Here is a 16,330-nt window from a genome sequence, read left to right on the forward strand (position 1 = left end):
GTGATGTCACCTAGAACCTTCACAGCAGCGACAGCTTTATGAGGAGCATCAGCACTGCTCTGCCTGAGCAGAACCATCACCGCCATAGGTTGTCAAATAACCCGGGTTTAACCCACACAGGTAAGTCCAATGGGGTGCAGGCATGTCCTCTATGCTTACAGCTTCCCGTGGGTGTTGGTTTGATACCGTTTGGGGACAGCCAAGGAGGCATCTGCAGGCAACAAAGGTAGGTGTGTGCTTGTGTGTGTGTTTCCTATGCAGATCCTAAGCCCAGTGTCACATGCAAGTAGGAGGAGTAAGAAGGGTTCCTGGCAAATCCGGGTTATGGATTGCATTTAAAAAGGCCCCGTGGGAGTGCAATGGGCCCCTGTCTTGCTGCTTAGCAATAATGGTATGGGTTTAGGTTCTGCTGTGTGTACTGGTGGTTGACTGCCCCCCAGCCCAGAGTGTGCATGGAAAATTGTCTGGCAGCCTCCCTGACAGCAAGCAGTGATAGTGCCCATGAAGGGCACCTTGTTGGGCCCGCCCCTTTCACGGTTATCGCTTCTCGGCCTTTTGGCTAAGATCAAGTGTAGTATCTGTTCTTATCAGTTTAATATCTGATACGTCCCCTATCTGGGGACCATATATTAAATGGATTTTTGAGAACGGGGGCCGATTTCGAAGCTTGCTTCCGTCGCCCTATGCATTGACCCGATATGGCAGTATCTTCGGGTACAGTGCACCACCCCCTTACAGGGTTAAAAAGAAAGATTCCTACTTTCATTGCTACCTGCTTGCTGGCTAGCCAGCCCTGTGGGCCTTGCTGCTGCTGCAGCCAAAAAGCAAAAGGTGGTGCTGCTGCTGCTTCTGCTGCTTCTGCTGCTTCTGCTTCTGCTTGTGTCTGGCCGCTGTTGGAGCGTCCAGGCACAGGACTTCTGCTGCTGCTGACTAAATGGCCTCCTTAATTGGATCATTTGAGTAGCCAGCACACCTGTGCAGGTAGGGCATGACATGATAGGCAGCTGCCTTGATAGCGGGTGGGTGCTGAATGTTCCTAATTGACAAAATAAGATTAATGCTTATGAAGAAATATAAAATCTCATCCCTTCCCCAATATCGCGCCACACCCCTACCCCTTAATTCCCTGGTTGAACTTGATGGACATATGTCTTTTTTCGACCGTACTAACTATGTAACTATGTAACATAACATGGGGGGGGGGTCTCCTGGCTGTTCACACAGGTGTGTCATTGCTGTACATTGACCATGCATTGCTTCTGTGGTATTGCAAAGGCAAAGACAAATGCTTCCAGCCATCCATTGCACTAATGGATTGGTCATCAGCTGGCTGTCTATGTCCCGCATCAATATAGACCAAAGTACAGAGGGTTAGGCTATGCTATTGTGCACCTACCTGATGCATCAGAAGGTGCGAGGCCCTTGCTAAATTCTGTGCACAGACTTTGAGATCTATACTTTAGACTGTATCTAAACCTGCTCCAACATGGACTGACATTCTGGCCTACTTTCAGCCGATGCGACTTGTCTGTCGCTGAACAGTCGCTTTTTATGTATTCAGCACCTATGTATAATGTTGTAAAAATGCTCTAGAAGCTAAAGTCGCAGAAATGTCACACATATTTGGCCTGCAACTTTCTGTGCGACAAATTCAGACAGGAAAAATCAGTATAAATCCTTAGAAAATTATCCCCCAGTGTCTCCATCTGCTGGCGGTATTGAATAAGCATTGCTGCACTGATGGGGTATGCATTAGACGAAAAAAAAAGAAGAAAAAGAAGAATAATACGCCCAGAAAAGAGGCGAAAAGGAGAAAAACGTAAAAAAACGTGAAAAAAAAGTAAGAGGAAGAGAAGGGAAAAAAAGGTGGAAATGGGTTTAAAAGTGATTTCGGCGGAGATATATATATATATATATATATATATATATATATATATATATATATATACGCGCACACACACACATATATATAAACGTATTCTCCGTTGAGATATTGCAGCCGCTGCTGTGTCCAGGCCCAGGAGCCTTAGCACTGTGCTGTGATGTCACTCAATACCACTGACATCACTAGGTGTAAACAACATCTCTCCTTTGCTGTGTATGTGACTATGGAGCTGTTTGGTGATGTCGTCTATTATGGCCTTCATAGAAGCAACAGGAGATTGTTGCATCCATCTAGAACCCTCAGAACTACAGTGCTATGATGTCACTCACTTCCACAGGCCTTGCAGAGTGTAAACAACAACAACCCAGCTTTGTTGTGTATGTAACCATAGGGATTTGTGATGTCACCTAGAACCTTCACAGCAGCGACAGCTTTATGAGGAGCATCAGCACTGCTCTGCCTGAGCAGAACCATCACCGCCATAGGTTGTCAAATAACCCGGGTTTAACCCACACAGGTAAGTCCAATGGGGTGCAGGCATGTCCTCTATGCTTACAGCTTCCCGTGGGTGTTGGTTTGATACCGTTTGGGGACAGCCAAGGAGGCATCTGCAGGCAACAAAGGTAGGTGTGTGCTTGTGTGTGTGTTTCCTATGCAGATCCTAAGCCCAGTGTCACATGCAAGTAGGAGGAGTAAGAAGGGTTCCTGGCAAATCCGGGTTATGGATTGCATTTAAAAAGGCCCCGTGGGAGTGCAATGGGCCCCTGTCTTGCTGCTTAGCAATAATGGTATGGGTTTAGGTTCTGCTGTGTGTACTGGTGGTTGACTGCCCCCCAGCCCAGAGTGTGCATGGAAAATTGTCTGGCAGCCTCCCTGACAGCAAGCAGTGATAGTGCCCATGAAGGGCACCTTGTTGGGCCCGCCCCTTTCACGGTTATCGCTTCTCGGCCTTTTGGCTAAGATCAAGTGTAGTATCTGTTCTTATCAGTTTAATATCTGATACGTCCCCTATCTGGGGACCATATATTAAATGGATTTTTGAGAACGGGGGCCGATTTCGAAGCTTGCTTCCGTCGCCCTATGCATTGACCCGATATGGCAGTATCTTCGGGTACAGTGCACCACCCCCTTACAGGGTTAAAAAGAAAGATTCCTACTTTCATTGCTACCTGCTTGCTGGCTAGCCAGCTAGCCAGCCCTGTGGGCCTTGCTGCTGCTGCAGCCAAAAAACAAAAGGTGGTGCTGCTGCTGCTTCTGCTGCTTCTGCTGCTTCTGCTTCTGCTTGTGTCTGGCCGCTGTTGGAGCGTCCAGGCACAGGACTTCTGCTGCTGCTGACTAAATGGCCTCCTTAATTGGATCATTTGAGTAGCCAGCACACCTGTGCAGGTAGGGCATGACATGATAGGCAGCTGCCTTGATAGCGGGTGGGTGCTGAATGTTCCTAATTGACAAAATAAGATTAATGCTTATGAAGAAATATAAAATCTCATCCCTTCCCCAATATCGCGCCACACCCCTACCCCTTAATTCCCTGGTTGAACTTGATGGACATATGTCTTTTTTCGACCGTACTAACTATGTAACTATGTAACATAACATGGGGGGGGGGGGGGTCTCCTGGCTGTTCACACAGGTGTGTCATTGCTGTACATTGACCATGCATTGCTTCTGTGGTATTGCAAAGGCAAAGACAAATGCTTCCAGCCATCCATTGCACTAATGGATTGGTCATCAGCTGGCTGTCTATGTCCCGCATCAATATAGACCAAAGTACAGAGGGTTAGGCTATGCTATTGTGCACCTACCTGATGCATCAGAAGGTGCGAGGCCCTTGCTAAATTCTGTGCACAGACTTTGAGATCTATACTTTAGACTGTATCTAAACCTGCTCCAACATGGACTGACATTCTGGCCTACTTTCAGCCGATGCGACTTGTCTGTCGCTGAACAGTCGCTTTTTATGTATTCAGCACCTATGTATAATGTTGTAAAAATGCTCTAGAAGCTAAAGTCGCAGAAATGTCACACATATTTGGCCTGCAACTTTCTGTGCGACAAATTCAGACAGGAAAAATCAGTATAAATCCTTAGAAAATTATCCCCCAGTGTCTCCATCTGCTGGCGGTATTGAATAAGCATTGCTGCACTGATGGGGTATGCATTAGACGAAAAAAAAGAAGAAAAAGAAGAATAATACGCCCAGAAAAGAGGCGAAAAGGAGAAAAACGTAAAAAAACGTGAAAAAAAAGTAAGAGGAAGAGAAGGGAAAAAAAGGTGGAAATGGGTTTAAAAGTGATTTCGGCGGAGAAATATATATATATATATATATATATATATATATATATATATATATATACGCGCACACACACACATATATATAAACGTATTCTCCGTTGAGATATTGCAGCCGCTGCTGTGTCCAGGCCCAGGAGCCTTAGCACTGTGCTGTGATGTCACTCAATACCACTGACATCACTAGGTGTAAACAACATCTCTCCTTTGCTGTGTATGTGACTATGGAGCTGTTTGGTGATGTCGTCTATTATGGCCTTCATAGAAGCAACAGGAGATTGTTGCATCCATCTAGAACCCTCAGAACTACAGTGCTATGATGTCACTCACTTCCACAGGCCTTGCAGAGTGTAAACAACAACAACCCAGCTTTGTTGTGTATGTAACCATAGGGATTTGTGATGTCACCTAGAACCTTCACAGCAGCGACAGCTTTATGAGGAGCATCAGCACTGCTCTGCCTGAGCAGAACCATCACCGCCATAGGTTGTCAAATAACCCGGGTTTAACCCACACAGGTAAGTCCAATGGGGTGCAGGCATGTCCTCTATGCTTACAGCTTCCCGTGGGTGTTGGTTTGATACCGTTTGGGGACAGCCAAGGAGGCATCTGCAGGCAACAAAGGTAGGTGTGTGCTTGTGTGTGTGTTTCCTATGCAGATCCTAAGCCCAGTGTCACATGCAAGTAGGAGGAGTAAGAAGGGTTCTGGCAAATCCGGGTTATGGATTGCATTTAAAAAGGCCCCGTGGGAGTGCAATGGGCCCCTGTCTTGCTGCTTAGCAATAATGGTATGGGTTTAGGTTCTGCTGTGTGTACTGGTGGTTGACTGCCCCCCAGCCCAGAGTGTGCATGGAAAATTGTCTGGCAGCCTCCCTGACAGCAAGCAGTGATAGTGCCCATGAAGGGCACCTTGTTGGGCCCGCCCCTTTCACGGTTATCGCTTCTCGGCCTTTTGGCTAAGATCAAGTGTAGTATCTGTTCTTATCAGTTTAATATCTGATACGTCCCCTATCTGGGGACCATATATTAAATGGATTTTTGAGAACGGGGGCCGATTTCGAAGCTTGCTTCCGTCGCCCTATGCATTGACCCGATATGGCAGTATCTTCGGGTACAGTGCACCACCCCCTTACAGGGTTAAAAAGAAAGATTCCTACTTTCAATGCTACCTGCTTGCTGGCTAGCCAGCTAGCCAGCCCTGTGGGCCTTGCTGCTGCTGCAGCCAAAAAACAAAAGGTGGTGCTGCTGCTGCTGCTTCTGCTGCTTCTGCTTCTGCTTGTGTCTGGCCGCTGTTGGAGCGTCCAGGCACAGGACTTCTGCTGCTGCTGACTAAATGGCCTCCTTAATTGGATCATTTGAGTAGCCAGCACACCTGTGCAGGTAGGGCATGACATGATAGGCAGCTGCCTTGATAGCGGGTGGGTGCTGAATGTTCCTAATTGACAAAATAAGATTAATGCTTATGAAGAAATATAAAATCTCATCCCTTCCCCAATATTGCGCCACACCCCTACCCCTTAATTCCCTGGTTGAACTTGATGGACATATGTCTTTTTTCGACCGTACTAACTATGTAACTATGTAACATAACATGGGGGGGGGGGGGGTCTCCTGGCTGTTCACACAGGTGTGTCATTGCTGTACATTGACCATGCATTGCTTCTGTGGTATTGCAAAGGCAAAGACAAATGCTTCCAGCCATCCATTGCACTAATGGATTGGTCATCAGCTGGCTGTCTATGTCCCGCATCAATATAGACCAAAGTACAGAGGGTTAGGCTATGCTATTGTGCACCTACCTGATGCATCAGAAGGTGCGAGGCCCTTGCTAAATTCTGTGCACAGACTTTGAGATCTATACTTTAGACTGTATCTAAACCTGCTCCAACATGGACTGACATTCTGGCCTACTTTCAGCCGATGCGACTTGTCTGTCGCTGAACAGTCGCTTTTTATGTATTCAGCACCTATTTATAATGTTGTAAAAATGCTCTAGAAGCTAAAGTCGCAGAAATGTCACACATATTTGGCCTGCAACTTTCTGTGCGACAAATTCAGACAGGAAAAATCAGTATAAATCCTTAGAAAATTATCCCCCAGTGTCTCCATCTGCTGGCGGTATTGAATAAGCATTGCTGCACTGATGGGGTATGCATTAGACGAAAAAAAAGAAGAAAAAGAAGAATAATACGCCCAGAAAAGAGGCAAAAAGGAGAAAAACGTAAAAAAACTTGAAAAAAAAGTAAGAGGAAGAGAAGGGAAAAAAAGGTGGAAATGGGTTTAAAAGTGATTTCGGCGGAGAAATATATATATATATATATATATATATATATATATATATATATATACGCGCACACACACACATATATATAAACGTATTCTCCGTTGAGATATTGCAGCCGCTGCTGTGTCCAGGCCCAGGAGCCTTAGCACTGTGCTGTGATGTCACTCAATACCACTGACATCACTAGGTGTAAACAACATCTCTCCTTTGCTGTGTATGTGACTATGGAGCTGTTTGGTGATGTCGTCTATTATGGCCTTCATAGAAGCAACAGGAGATTGTTGCATCCATCTAGAACCCTCAGAACTACAGTGCTATGATGTCACTCACTTCCACAGGCCTTGCAGAGTGTAAACAACAACAACCCAGCTTTGTTGTGTATGTAACCATAGGGATTTGTGATGTCACCTAGAACCTTCACAGCAGCGACAGCTTTATGAGGAGCATCAGCACTGCTCTGCCTGAGCAGAACCATCACCGCCATAGGTTGTCAAATAACCCGGGTTTAACCCACACAGGTAAGTCCAATGGGGTGCAGGCATGTCCTCTATGCTTACAGCTTCCCGTGGGTGTTGGTTTGATACCGTTTGGGGACAGCCAAGGAGGCATCTGCAGGCAACAAAGGTAGGTGTGTGCTTGTGTGTGTGTTTCCTATGCAGATCCTAAGCCCAGTGTCACATGCAAGTAGGAGGAGTAAGAAGGGTTCCTGGCAAATCCGGGTTATGGATTGCATTTAAAAAGGCCCCGTGGGAGTGCAATGGACCCCTGTCTTGCTGCTTAGCAATAATGGTATGGGTTTAGGTTCTGCTGTGTGTACTGGTGGTTGACTGCCCCCCAGCCCAGAGTGTGCATGGAAAATTGTCTGGCAGCCTCCCTGACAGCAAGCAGTGATAGTGCCCATGAAGGGCACCTTGTTGGGCCCGCCCCTTTCACGGTTATCGCTTCTCGGCCTTTTGGCTAAGATCAAGTGTAGTATCTGTTCTTATCAGTTTAATATCTGATACGTCCCCTATCTGGGGACCATATATTAAATGGATTTTTGAGAACGGGGGCCGATTTCGAAGCTTGCTTCCGTCGCCCTATGCATTGACCCGATATGGCAGTATCTTCGGGTACAGTGCACCACCCCCTTACAGGGTTAAAAAGAAAGATTCCTACTTTCATTGCTACCTGCTTGCTGGCTAGCCAGCTAGCCAGCCCTGTGGGCCTTGCTGCTGCTGCAGCCAAAAAACAAAAGGTGGTGCTGCTGCTGCTTCTGCTTCTGCTTGTGTCTGGCCGCTGTTGGAGCGTCCAGGCACAGGACTTCTGCTGCTGCTGACTAAATGGCCTCCTTAATTGGATCATTTGAGTAGCCAGCACACCTGTGCAGGTAGGGCATGACATGATAGGCAGCTGCCTTGATAGCGGGTGGGTGCTGAATGTTCCTAATTGACAAAATAAGATTAATGCTTATGAAGAAATATAAAATCTCATCCCTTCCCCAATATCGCGCCACACCCCTACCCCTTAATTCCCTGGTTGAACTTGATGGACATATGTCTTTTTTCGACCGTACTAACTATGTAACTATGTAACATAACATGGGGGGGGGGGGGTCTCCTGGCTGTTCACACAGGAGTGTCATTGCTGTACATTGACCATGCATTGCTTCTGTGGTATTGCAAAGGCAAAGACAAATGCTTCCAGCCATCCATTGCACTAATGGATTGGTCATCAGCTGGCTGTCTATGTCCCGCATCAATATAGACCAAAGTACAGAGGGTTAGGCTATGCTATTGTGCACCTACCTGATGCATCAGAAGGTGCGAGGCCCTTGCTAAATTCTGTGCACAGACTTTGAGATCTATACTTTAGACTGTATCTAAACCTGCTCCAACATGGACTGACATTCTGGCCTACTTTCAGCCGATGCGACTTGTCTGTCGCTGAACAGTCGCTTTTTATGTATTCAGCACCTATGTATAATGTTGTAAAAATGCTCTAGAAGCTAAAGTCGCAGAAATGTCACACATATTTGGCCTGCAACTTTCTGTGCGACAAATTCAGACAGGAAAAATCAATATAAATCCTTAGAAAATTATCCCCCAGTGTCTCCATCTGCTGGCGGTATTGAATAAGCATTGCTGCACTGATGGGGTATGCATTAGACGAAAAAAAAGAAGAAAAAGAAGAATAATACGCCCAGAAAAGAGGCAAAAAGGAGAAAAACGTAAAAAAACGTGAAAAAAAAGTAAGAGGAAGAGAAGGGAAAAAAAGGTGGAAATGGGTTTAAAAGTGATTTCGGCGGAGAAATATATATATATTTATATATATATATATATACGCGCACACACACACATATATATAAACGTATTCTCCGTTGAGATATTGCAGCCGCTGCTGTGTCCAGGCCCAGGAGCCTTAGCACTGTGCTGTGATGTCACTCAATACCACTGACATCACTAGGTGTAAACAACATCTCTCCTTTGCTGTGTATGTGACTATGGAGCTGTTTGGTGATGTCGTCTATTATGGCCTTCATAGAAGCAACAGGAGATTGTTGCATCCATCTAGAACCCTCAGAACTACAGTGCTATGATGTCACTCACTTCCACAGGCCTTGCAGAGTGTAAACAACAACAACCCAGCTTTGTTGTGTATGTAACCATAGGGATTTGTGATGTCACCTAGAACCTTCACAGCAGCGACAGCTTTATGAGGAGCATCAGCACTGCTCTGCCTGAGCAGAACCATCACCGCCATAGGTTGTCAAATAACCCGGGTTTAACCCACACAGGTAAGTCCAATGGGGTGCAGGCATGTCCTCTATGCTTACAGCTTCCCGTGGGTGTTGGTTTGATACCGTTTGGGGACAGCCAAGGAGGCATCTGCAGGCAACAAAGGTAGGTGTGTGCTTGTGTGTGTGTTTCCTATGCAGATCCTAAGCCCAGTGTCACATGCAAGTAGGAGGAGTAAGAAGGGTTCCTGGCAAATCCGGGTTATGGATTGCATTTAAAAAGGCCCCGTGGGAGTGCAATGGGCCCCTGTCTTGCTGCTTAGCAATAATGGTATGGGTTTAGGTTCTGCTGTGTGTACTGGTGGTTGACTGCCCCCCAGCCCAGAGTGTGCATGGAAAATTGTCTGGCAGCCTCCCTGACAGCAAGCAGTGATAGTGCCCATGAAGGGCACCTTGTTGGGCCCGCCCCTTTCACGGTTATCGCTTCTCGGCCTTTTGGCTAAGATCAAGTGTAGTATCTGTTCTTATCAGTTTAATATCTGATACGACCCCTATCTGGGGACCATATATTAAATGGATTTTTGAGAACGGGGGCCGATTTCGAAGCTTGCTTCCGTCGCCCTATGCATTGACCCGATATGGCAGTATCTTCGGGTACAGTGCACCACCCCCTTACAGGGTTAAAAAGAAAGATTCCTACTTTCATTGCTACCTGCTTGCTGGCTAGCCAGCTAGCCAGCCCTGTGGGCCTTGCTGCTGCTGCAGCCAAAAAACAAAAGGTGGTGCTGCTGCTGCTTCTGCTGCTTCTGCTTCTGCTTGTGTCTGGCCGCTGTTGGAGCGTCCAGGCACAGGACTTCTGCTGCTGCTGACTAAATGGCCTCCTTAATTGGATCATTTGAGTAGCCAGCACACCTGTGCAGGTAGGGCATGACATGATAGGCAGCTGCCTTGATAGCGGGTGGGTGCTGAATGTTCCTAATTGACAAAATAAGATTAATGCTTATGAAGAAATATAAAATCTCATCCCTTCCCCAATATCGCGCCACACCCCTACCCCTTAATTCCCTGGTTGAACTTGATGGACATATGTCTTTTTTCGACCGTACTAACTATGTAACTATGTAACATAACATGGGGGGGGGGGGGGTCTCCTGGCTGTTCACACAGGTGTGTCATTGCTGTACATTGACCATGCATTGCTTCTGTGGTATTGCAAAGGCAAAGACAAATGCTTCCAGCCATCCATTGCACTAATGGATTGGTCATCAGCTGGCTGTCTATGTCCCGCATCAATATAGACCAAAGTACAGAGGGTTAGGCTATGCTATTGTGCACCTACCTGATGCATCAGAAGGTGCGAGGCCCTTGCTAAATTCTGTGCACAGACTTTGAGATCTATACTTTAGACTGTATCTAAACCTGCTCCAACATGGACTGACATTCTGGCCTACTTTCAGCCGATGCGACTTGTCTGTCGCTGAACAGTCGCTTTTTATGTATTCAGCACCTATGTATAATGTTGTAAAAATGCTCTAGAAGCTAAAGTCGCAGAAATGTCACACATATTTGGCCTGCAACTTTCTGTGCGACAAATTCAGACAGGAAAAATCAGTATAAATCCTTAGAAAATTATCCCCCAGTGTCTCCATCTGCTGGCGGTATTGAATAAGCATTGCTGCACTGATGGGGTATGCATTAGACGAAAAAAAAGAAGAAAAAGAAGAATAATACGCCCAGAAAAGAGGCGAAAAGGAGAAAAACGTAAAAAAACGTGAAAAAAAAGTAAGAGGAAGAGAAGGGAAAAAAAGGTGGAAATGGGTTTAAAAGTGATTTCGGCGGAGAAATATATATATATATATATATATATATATATATATATGCGCACACACACACATATATATAAACGTATTCTCCGTTGAGATATTGCAGCCGCTGCTGTGTCCAGGCCCAGGAGCCTTAGCACTGTGCTGTGATGTCACTCAATACCACTGACATCACTAGGTGTAAACAACATCTCTCCTTTGCTGTGTATGTGACTATGGAGCTGTTTGGTGATGTCGTCTATTATGGCCTTCATAGAAGCAACAGGAGATTGTTGCATCCATCTAGAACCCTCAGAACTACAGTGCTATGATGTCACTCACTTCCACAGGCCTTGCAGAGTGTAAACAACAACAACCCAGCTTTGTTGTGTATGTAACCATAGGGATTTGTGATGTCACCTAGAACCTTCACAGCAGCGACAGCTTTATGAGGAGCATCAGCACTGCTCTGCCTGAGCAGAACCATCACCGCCATAGGTTGTCAAATAACCCGGGTTTAACCCACACAGGTAAGTCCAATGGGGTGCAGGCATGTCCTCTATGCTTACAGCTTCCCGTGGGTGTTGGTTTGATACCGTTTGGGGACAGCCAAGGAGGCATCTGCAGGCAACAAAGGTAGGTGTGTGCTTGTGTGTGTGTTTCCTATGCAGATCCTAAGCCCAGTGTCACATGCAAGTAGGAGGAGTAAGAAGGGTTCCTGGCAAATCCGGGTTATGGATTGCATTTAAAAAGGCCCCGTGGGAGTGCAATGGGCCCCTGTCTTGCTGCTTAGCAATAATGGTATGGGTTTAGGTTCTGCTGTGTGTACTGGTGGTTGACTGCCCCCCAGCCCAGAGTGTGCATGGAAAATTGTCTGGCAGCCTCCCTGACAGCAAGCAGTGATAGTGCCCATGAAGGGCACCTTGTTGGGCCCGCCCCTTTCACGGTTATCGCTTCTCGGCCTTTTGGCTAAGATCAAGTGTAGTATCTGTTCTTATCAGTTTAATATCTGATACGTCCCCTATCTGGGGACCATATATTAAATGGATTTTTGAGAACGGGGGACGATTTCGAAGCTTGCTTCCGTCGCCCTATGCATTGACCCGATATGGCAGTATCTTCGGGTACAGTGCACCACCCCCTTACAGGGTTAAAAAGAAAGATTCCTACTTTCATTGCTACCTGCTTGCTGGCTAGCCAGCTAGCCAGCCCTGTGGGCCTTGCTGCTGCTGCAGCCAAAAAACAAAAGGTGGTGCTGCTGCTGCTTCTGCTGCTTCTGCTTCTGCTTGTGTCTGGCCGCTGTTGGAGCGTCCAGGCACAGGACTTCTGCTGCTGCTGACTAAATGGCCTCCTTAATTGGATCATTTGAGTAGCCAGCACACCTGTGCAGGTAGGGCATGACATGATAGGCAGCTGCCTTGATAGCGGGTGGGTGCTGAATGTTCCTAATTGACAAAATAAGATTAATGCTTATGAAGAAATATAAAATCTCATCCCTTCCCCAATATCGCGCCACACCCCTACCCCTTAATTCCCTGGTTGAACTTGATGGACATATGTCTTTTTTCGACCGTACTAACTATGTAACTCTGTAACATAACATGGGGGGGGGGGGGGGGGGTCTCCTGGCTGTTCACACAGGTGTGTCATTGCTGTACATTGACCATGCATTGCTTCTGTGGTATTGCAAAGGCAAAGACAAATGCTTCCAGCCATCCATTGCACTAATGGATTGGTCATCAGCTGGCTGTCTATGTCCCGCATCAATATAGACCAAAGTACAGAGGGTTAGGCTATGCTATTGTGCACCTACCTGATGCATCAGAAGGTGCGAGGCCCTTGCTAAATTCTGTGCACAGACTTTGAGATCTATACTTTAGACTGTATCTAAACCTGCTCCAACATGGACTGACATTCTGGCCTACTTTCAGCCGATGCGACTTGTCTGTCGCTGAACAGTCGCTTTTTATGTATTCAGCACCTATGTATAATGTTGTAAAAATGCTCTAGAAGCTAAAGTCGCAGAAATGTCACACATATTTGGCCTGCAGCTTTCTGTGCGACAAATTCAGACAGGAAAAATCAGTATAAATCCTTAGAAAATTATCCCCCAGTGTCTCCATCTGCTGGCGGTATTGAATAAGCATTGCTGCACTGATGGGGTATGCATTAGACGAAAAAAAAGAAGAAAAAGAAGAATAATACGCCCAGAAAAGAGGCGAAAAGGAGAAAAACGTAAAAAAACGTGAAAAAAAAGTAAGAGGAAGAGAAGGGAAAAAAAGGTGGAAATGGGTTTAAAAGTGATTTCGGCGGAGAAATATATATATATATATATATATATATATATATATATACGCGCACACACACACATATATATAAACGTATTCTCCGTTGAGATATTGCAGCCGCTGCTGTGTCCAGGCCCAGGAGCCTTAGCACTGTGCTGTGATGTCACTCAATACCACTGACATCACTAGGTGTAAACAACATCTCTCCTTTGCTGTGTATGTGACTATGGAGCTGTTTGGTGATGTCGTCTATTATGGCCTTCATAGAAGCAACAGGAGATTGTTGCATCCATCTAGAACCCTCAAAAAGGAAAAAAAACTACAGTGCTATGATGTCACTCACTTCCACAGGCCTTGCAGAGTGTAAACAACAACAACCCAGCTTTGTTGTGTATGTAACCATAGGGATTTGTGATGTCACCTAGAACCTTCACAGCAGCGACAGCTTTATGAGGAGCATCAGCACTGCTCTGCCTGAGCAGAACCATCACCGCCATAGGTTGTCAAATAACCCGGGTTTAACCCACACAGGTAAGTCCAATGGGGTGCAGGCATGTCCTCTATGCTTACAGCTTCCCGTGGGTGTTGGTTTGATACCGTTTGGGGACAGCCAAGGAGGCATCTGCAGGCAACAAAGGTAGGTGTGTGCTTGTGTGTGTGTTTCCTATGCAGATCCTAAGCCCAGTGTCACATGCAAGTAGGAGGAGTAAGAAGGGTTCCTGGCAAATCCGGGTTATGGATTGCATTTAAAAAGGCCCCGTGGGAGTGCAATGGGCCCCTGTCTTGCTGCTTAGCAATAATGGTATGGGTTTAGGTTCTGCTGTGTGTACTGGTGGTTGACTGCCCCCCAGCCCAGAGTGTGCATGGAAAATTGTCTGGCAGCCTCCCTGACAGCAAGCAGTGATAGTGCCCATGAAGGGCACCTTGTTGGGCCCGCCCCTTTCACGGTTATCGCTTCTCAGCCTTTTGGCTAAGATCAAGTGTAGTATCTGTTCTTATCAGTTTAATATCTGATACGTCCCCTATCTGGGGACCATATATTAAATGGATTTTTTGAGAACGGGGGCCGATTTCGAAGCTTGCTTCCGTCGCCCTATGCATTGACCCGATATGGCAGTATCTTCGGGTACAGTGCACCACCCCCTTACAGGGTTAAAAAGAAAGATTCCTACTTTCATTGCTACCTGCTTGCTGGCTAGCCAGCTAGCCAGCCCTGTGGGCCTTGCTGCTGCTGCAGCCAAAAAACAAAAGGTGGTGCTGCTGCTGCTGCTTCTGCTGCTTCTGCTTCTGCTTGTGTCTGGCCGCTGTTGGAGCGTCCAGGCACAGGACTTCTGCTGCTGCTGACTAAATGGCCTCCTTAATTGGATCATTTGAGTAGCCAGCACACCTGTGCAGGTAGGGCATGACATGATAGGCAGCTGCCTTGATAGCGGGTGGGTGCTGAATGTTCCTAATTGACAAAATAAGATTAATGCTTATGAAGAAATATAAAATCTCATCCCTTCCCCAATATCGCGCCACACCCCTACCCCTTAATTCCCTGGTTGAACTTGATGGACATATGTCTTTTTTCGACCGTACTAACTATGTAACTATGTAACATAACATGGGGGGGGGGGGGGGGGGTCTCCTGGCTGTTCACACAGGTGTGTCATTGCTGTACATTGACCATGCATTGCTTCTGTGGTATTGCAAAGGCAAAGACAAATGCTTCCAGCCATCCATTGCACTAATGGATTGGTCATCAGCTGGCTGTCTATGTCCCGCATCAATATAGACCAAAGTACAGAGGGTTAGGCTATGCTATTGTGCACCTACCTGATGCATCAGAAGGTGCGAGGCCCTTGCTAAATTCTGTGCACAGACTTTGAGATCTATACTTTAGACTGTATCTAAACCTGCTCCAACATGGACTGACATTCTGGCCTACTTTCAGCCGATGCGACTTGTCTGTCGCTGAACAGTCGCTTTTTATGTATTCAGCACCTATGTATAATGTTGTAAAAATGCTCTAGAAGCTAAAGTCGCAGAAATGTCACACATATTTGGCCTGCAACTTTCTGTGCGACAAATTCAGACAGGAAAAATCAGTATAAATCCTTAGAAAATTATCCCCCAGTGTCTCCATCTGCTGGCGGTATTGAATAAGCATTGCTGCCATTAGACGAAAAAAAAGAAGAAAAAGAAGAATAATACGCCCAGAAAAGAGGCGAAAAGGAGAAAAACGTAAAAAAACGTGAAAAAAAAGTAAGAGGAAGAGAAGGGAAAAAAAGGTGGAAATGGGTTTAAAAGTGATTTCGGCGGAGAAATATATATATATATATATATATATATATATATATATACGCGCACACACACACACATATATATAAACGTATTCTCCGTTGAGATATTGCAGCCGCTGCTGTGTCCAGGCCCAGGAGCCTTAGCACTGTGCTGTGATGTCACTCAATACCACTGACATCACTAGGTGTAAACAACATCTCTCCTTTGCTGTGTATGTGACTATGGAGCTGTTTGGTGATGTCGTCTATTATGGCCTTCATAGAAGCAACAGGAGATTGTTGCATCCATCTAGAACCCTCAGAACTACAGTGCTATGATGTCACTCACTTCCACAGGCCTTGCAGAGTGTAAACAACAACAACCCAGCTTTGTTGTGTATGTAACCATAGGGATTTGTGATGTCACCTAGAACCTTCACAGCAGCGACAGCTTTATGAGGAGCATCAGCACTGCTCTGCCTGAGCAGAACCATCACCGCCATAGGTTGTCAAATAACCCGGGTTTAACCCACACAGGTAAGTCCAATGGGGTGCAGGCATGTCCTCTATGCTTACAGCTTCCCGTGGGTGTTGGTTTGATACCGTTTGGGGACAGCCAAGGAGGCATCTGCAGGCAACAAAGGTAGGTGTGTGCTTGTGTGTGTGTTTCCTATGCAGATCCTAAGCCCAGTGTCACATGCAAGTAGGAGGAGTAAGAAGGGTTCCTGGCAAATCCGGGTTATGGATTGCATTTAAAAAGGCCCCGTGGGAGTGCAATGGGCCCCTGTCTTGCTGCTTA

General features: G+C 46.2%; 7 non-coding genes across 7 annotated transcripts; all 7 read left to right on the forward strand.

Annotated features, from left to right (window-relative positions):
* Positions 1-539: 539 nt before the first annotated feature.
* Positions 540-730, forward strand: LOC130307405 (U2 spliceosomal RNA). Its single transcript, XR_008856587.1, has one exon. It is a non-coding gene; the product is annotated as a U2 spliceosomal RNA (small nuclear RNA).
* A 2,091-nt stretch (positions 731-2,821) lies between these two features.
* LOC130307406 (U2 spliceosomal RNA) lies at positions 2,822-3,012 on the forward strand. Its single transcript, XR_008856588.1, has one exon. It is a non-coding gene; the product is annotated as a U2 spliceosomal RNA (small nuclear RNA).
* A 2,101-nt stretch (positions 3,013-5,113) lies between these two features.
* On the forward strand, positions 5,114-5,304 carry LOC130307407 (U2 spliceosomal RNA). The gene has a single exon (XR_008856589.1). It is a non-coding gene; the product is annotated as a U2 spliceosomal RNA (small nuclear RNA).
* A 2,094-nt stretch (positions 5,305-7,398) lies between these two features.
* Positions 7,399-7,589, forward strand: LOC130307408 (U2 spliceosomal RNA). The gene has a single exon (XR_008856590.1). It is a non-coding gene; the product is annotated as a U2 spliceosomal RNA (small nuclear RNA).
* Positions 7,590-9,656: 2,067 nt separating this feature from the next.
* Positions 9,657-9,847, forward strand: LOC130307411 (U2 spliceosomal RNA). The gene has a single exon (XR_008856593.1). It is a non-coding gene; the product is annotated as a U2 spliceosomal RNA (small nuclear RNA).
* Positions 9,848-11,928: 2,081 nt separating this feature from the next.
* LOC130307409 (U2 spliceosomal RNA) lies at positions 11,929-12,119 on the forward strand. The gene has a single exon (XR_008856591.1). It is a non-coding gene; the product is annotated as a U2 spliceosomal RNA (small nuclear RNA).
* Positions 12,120-14,217: 2,098 nt separating this feature from the next.
* On the forward strand, positions 14,218-14,409 carry LOC130307410 (U2 spliceosomal RNA). The gene has a single exon (XR_008856592.1). It is a non-coding gene; the product is annotated as a U2 spliceosomal RNA (small nuclear RNA).
* The last annotated feature ends 1,921 nt before the right edge of the window (positions 14,410-16,330 follow it).

The sequence above is a fragment of the Hyla sarda genome, unplaced genomic scaffold (genome assembly GCF_029499605.1).
Source record: "Hyla sarda isolate aHylSar1 unplaced genomic scaffold, aHylSar1.hap1 scaffold_1423, whole genome shotgun sequence".
NCBI classification, from domain to species: Eukaryota; Metazoa; Chordata; class Amphibia; order Anura; family Hylidae; genus Hyla; species Hyla sarda.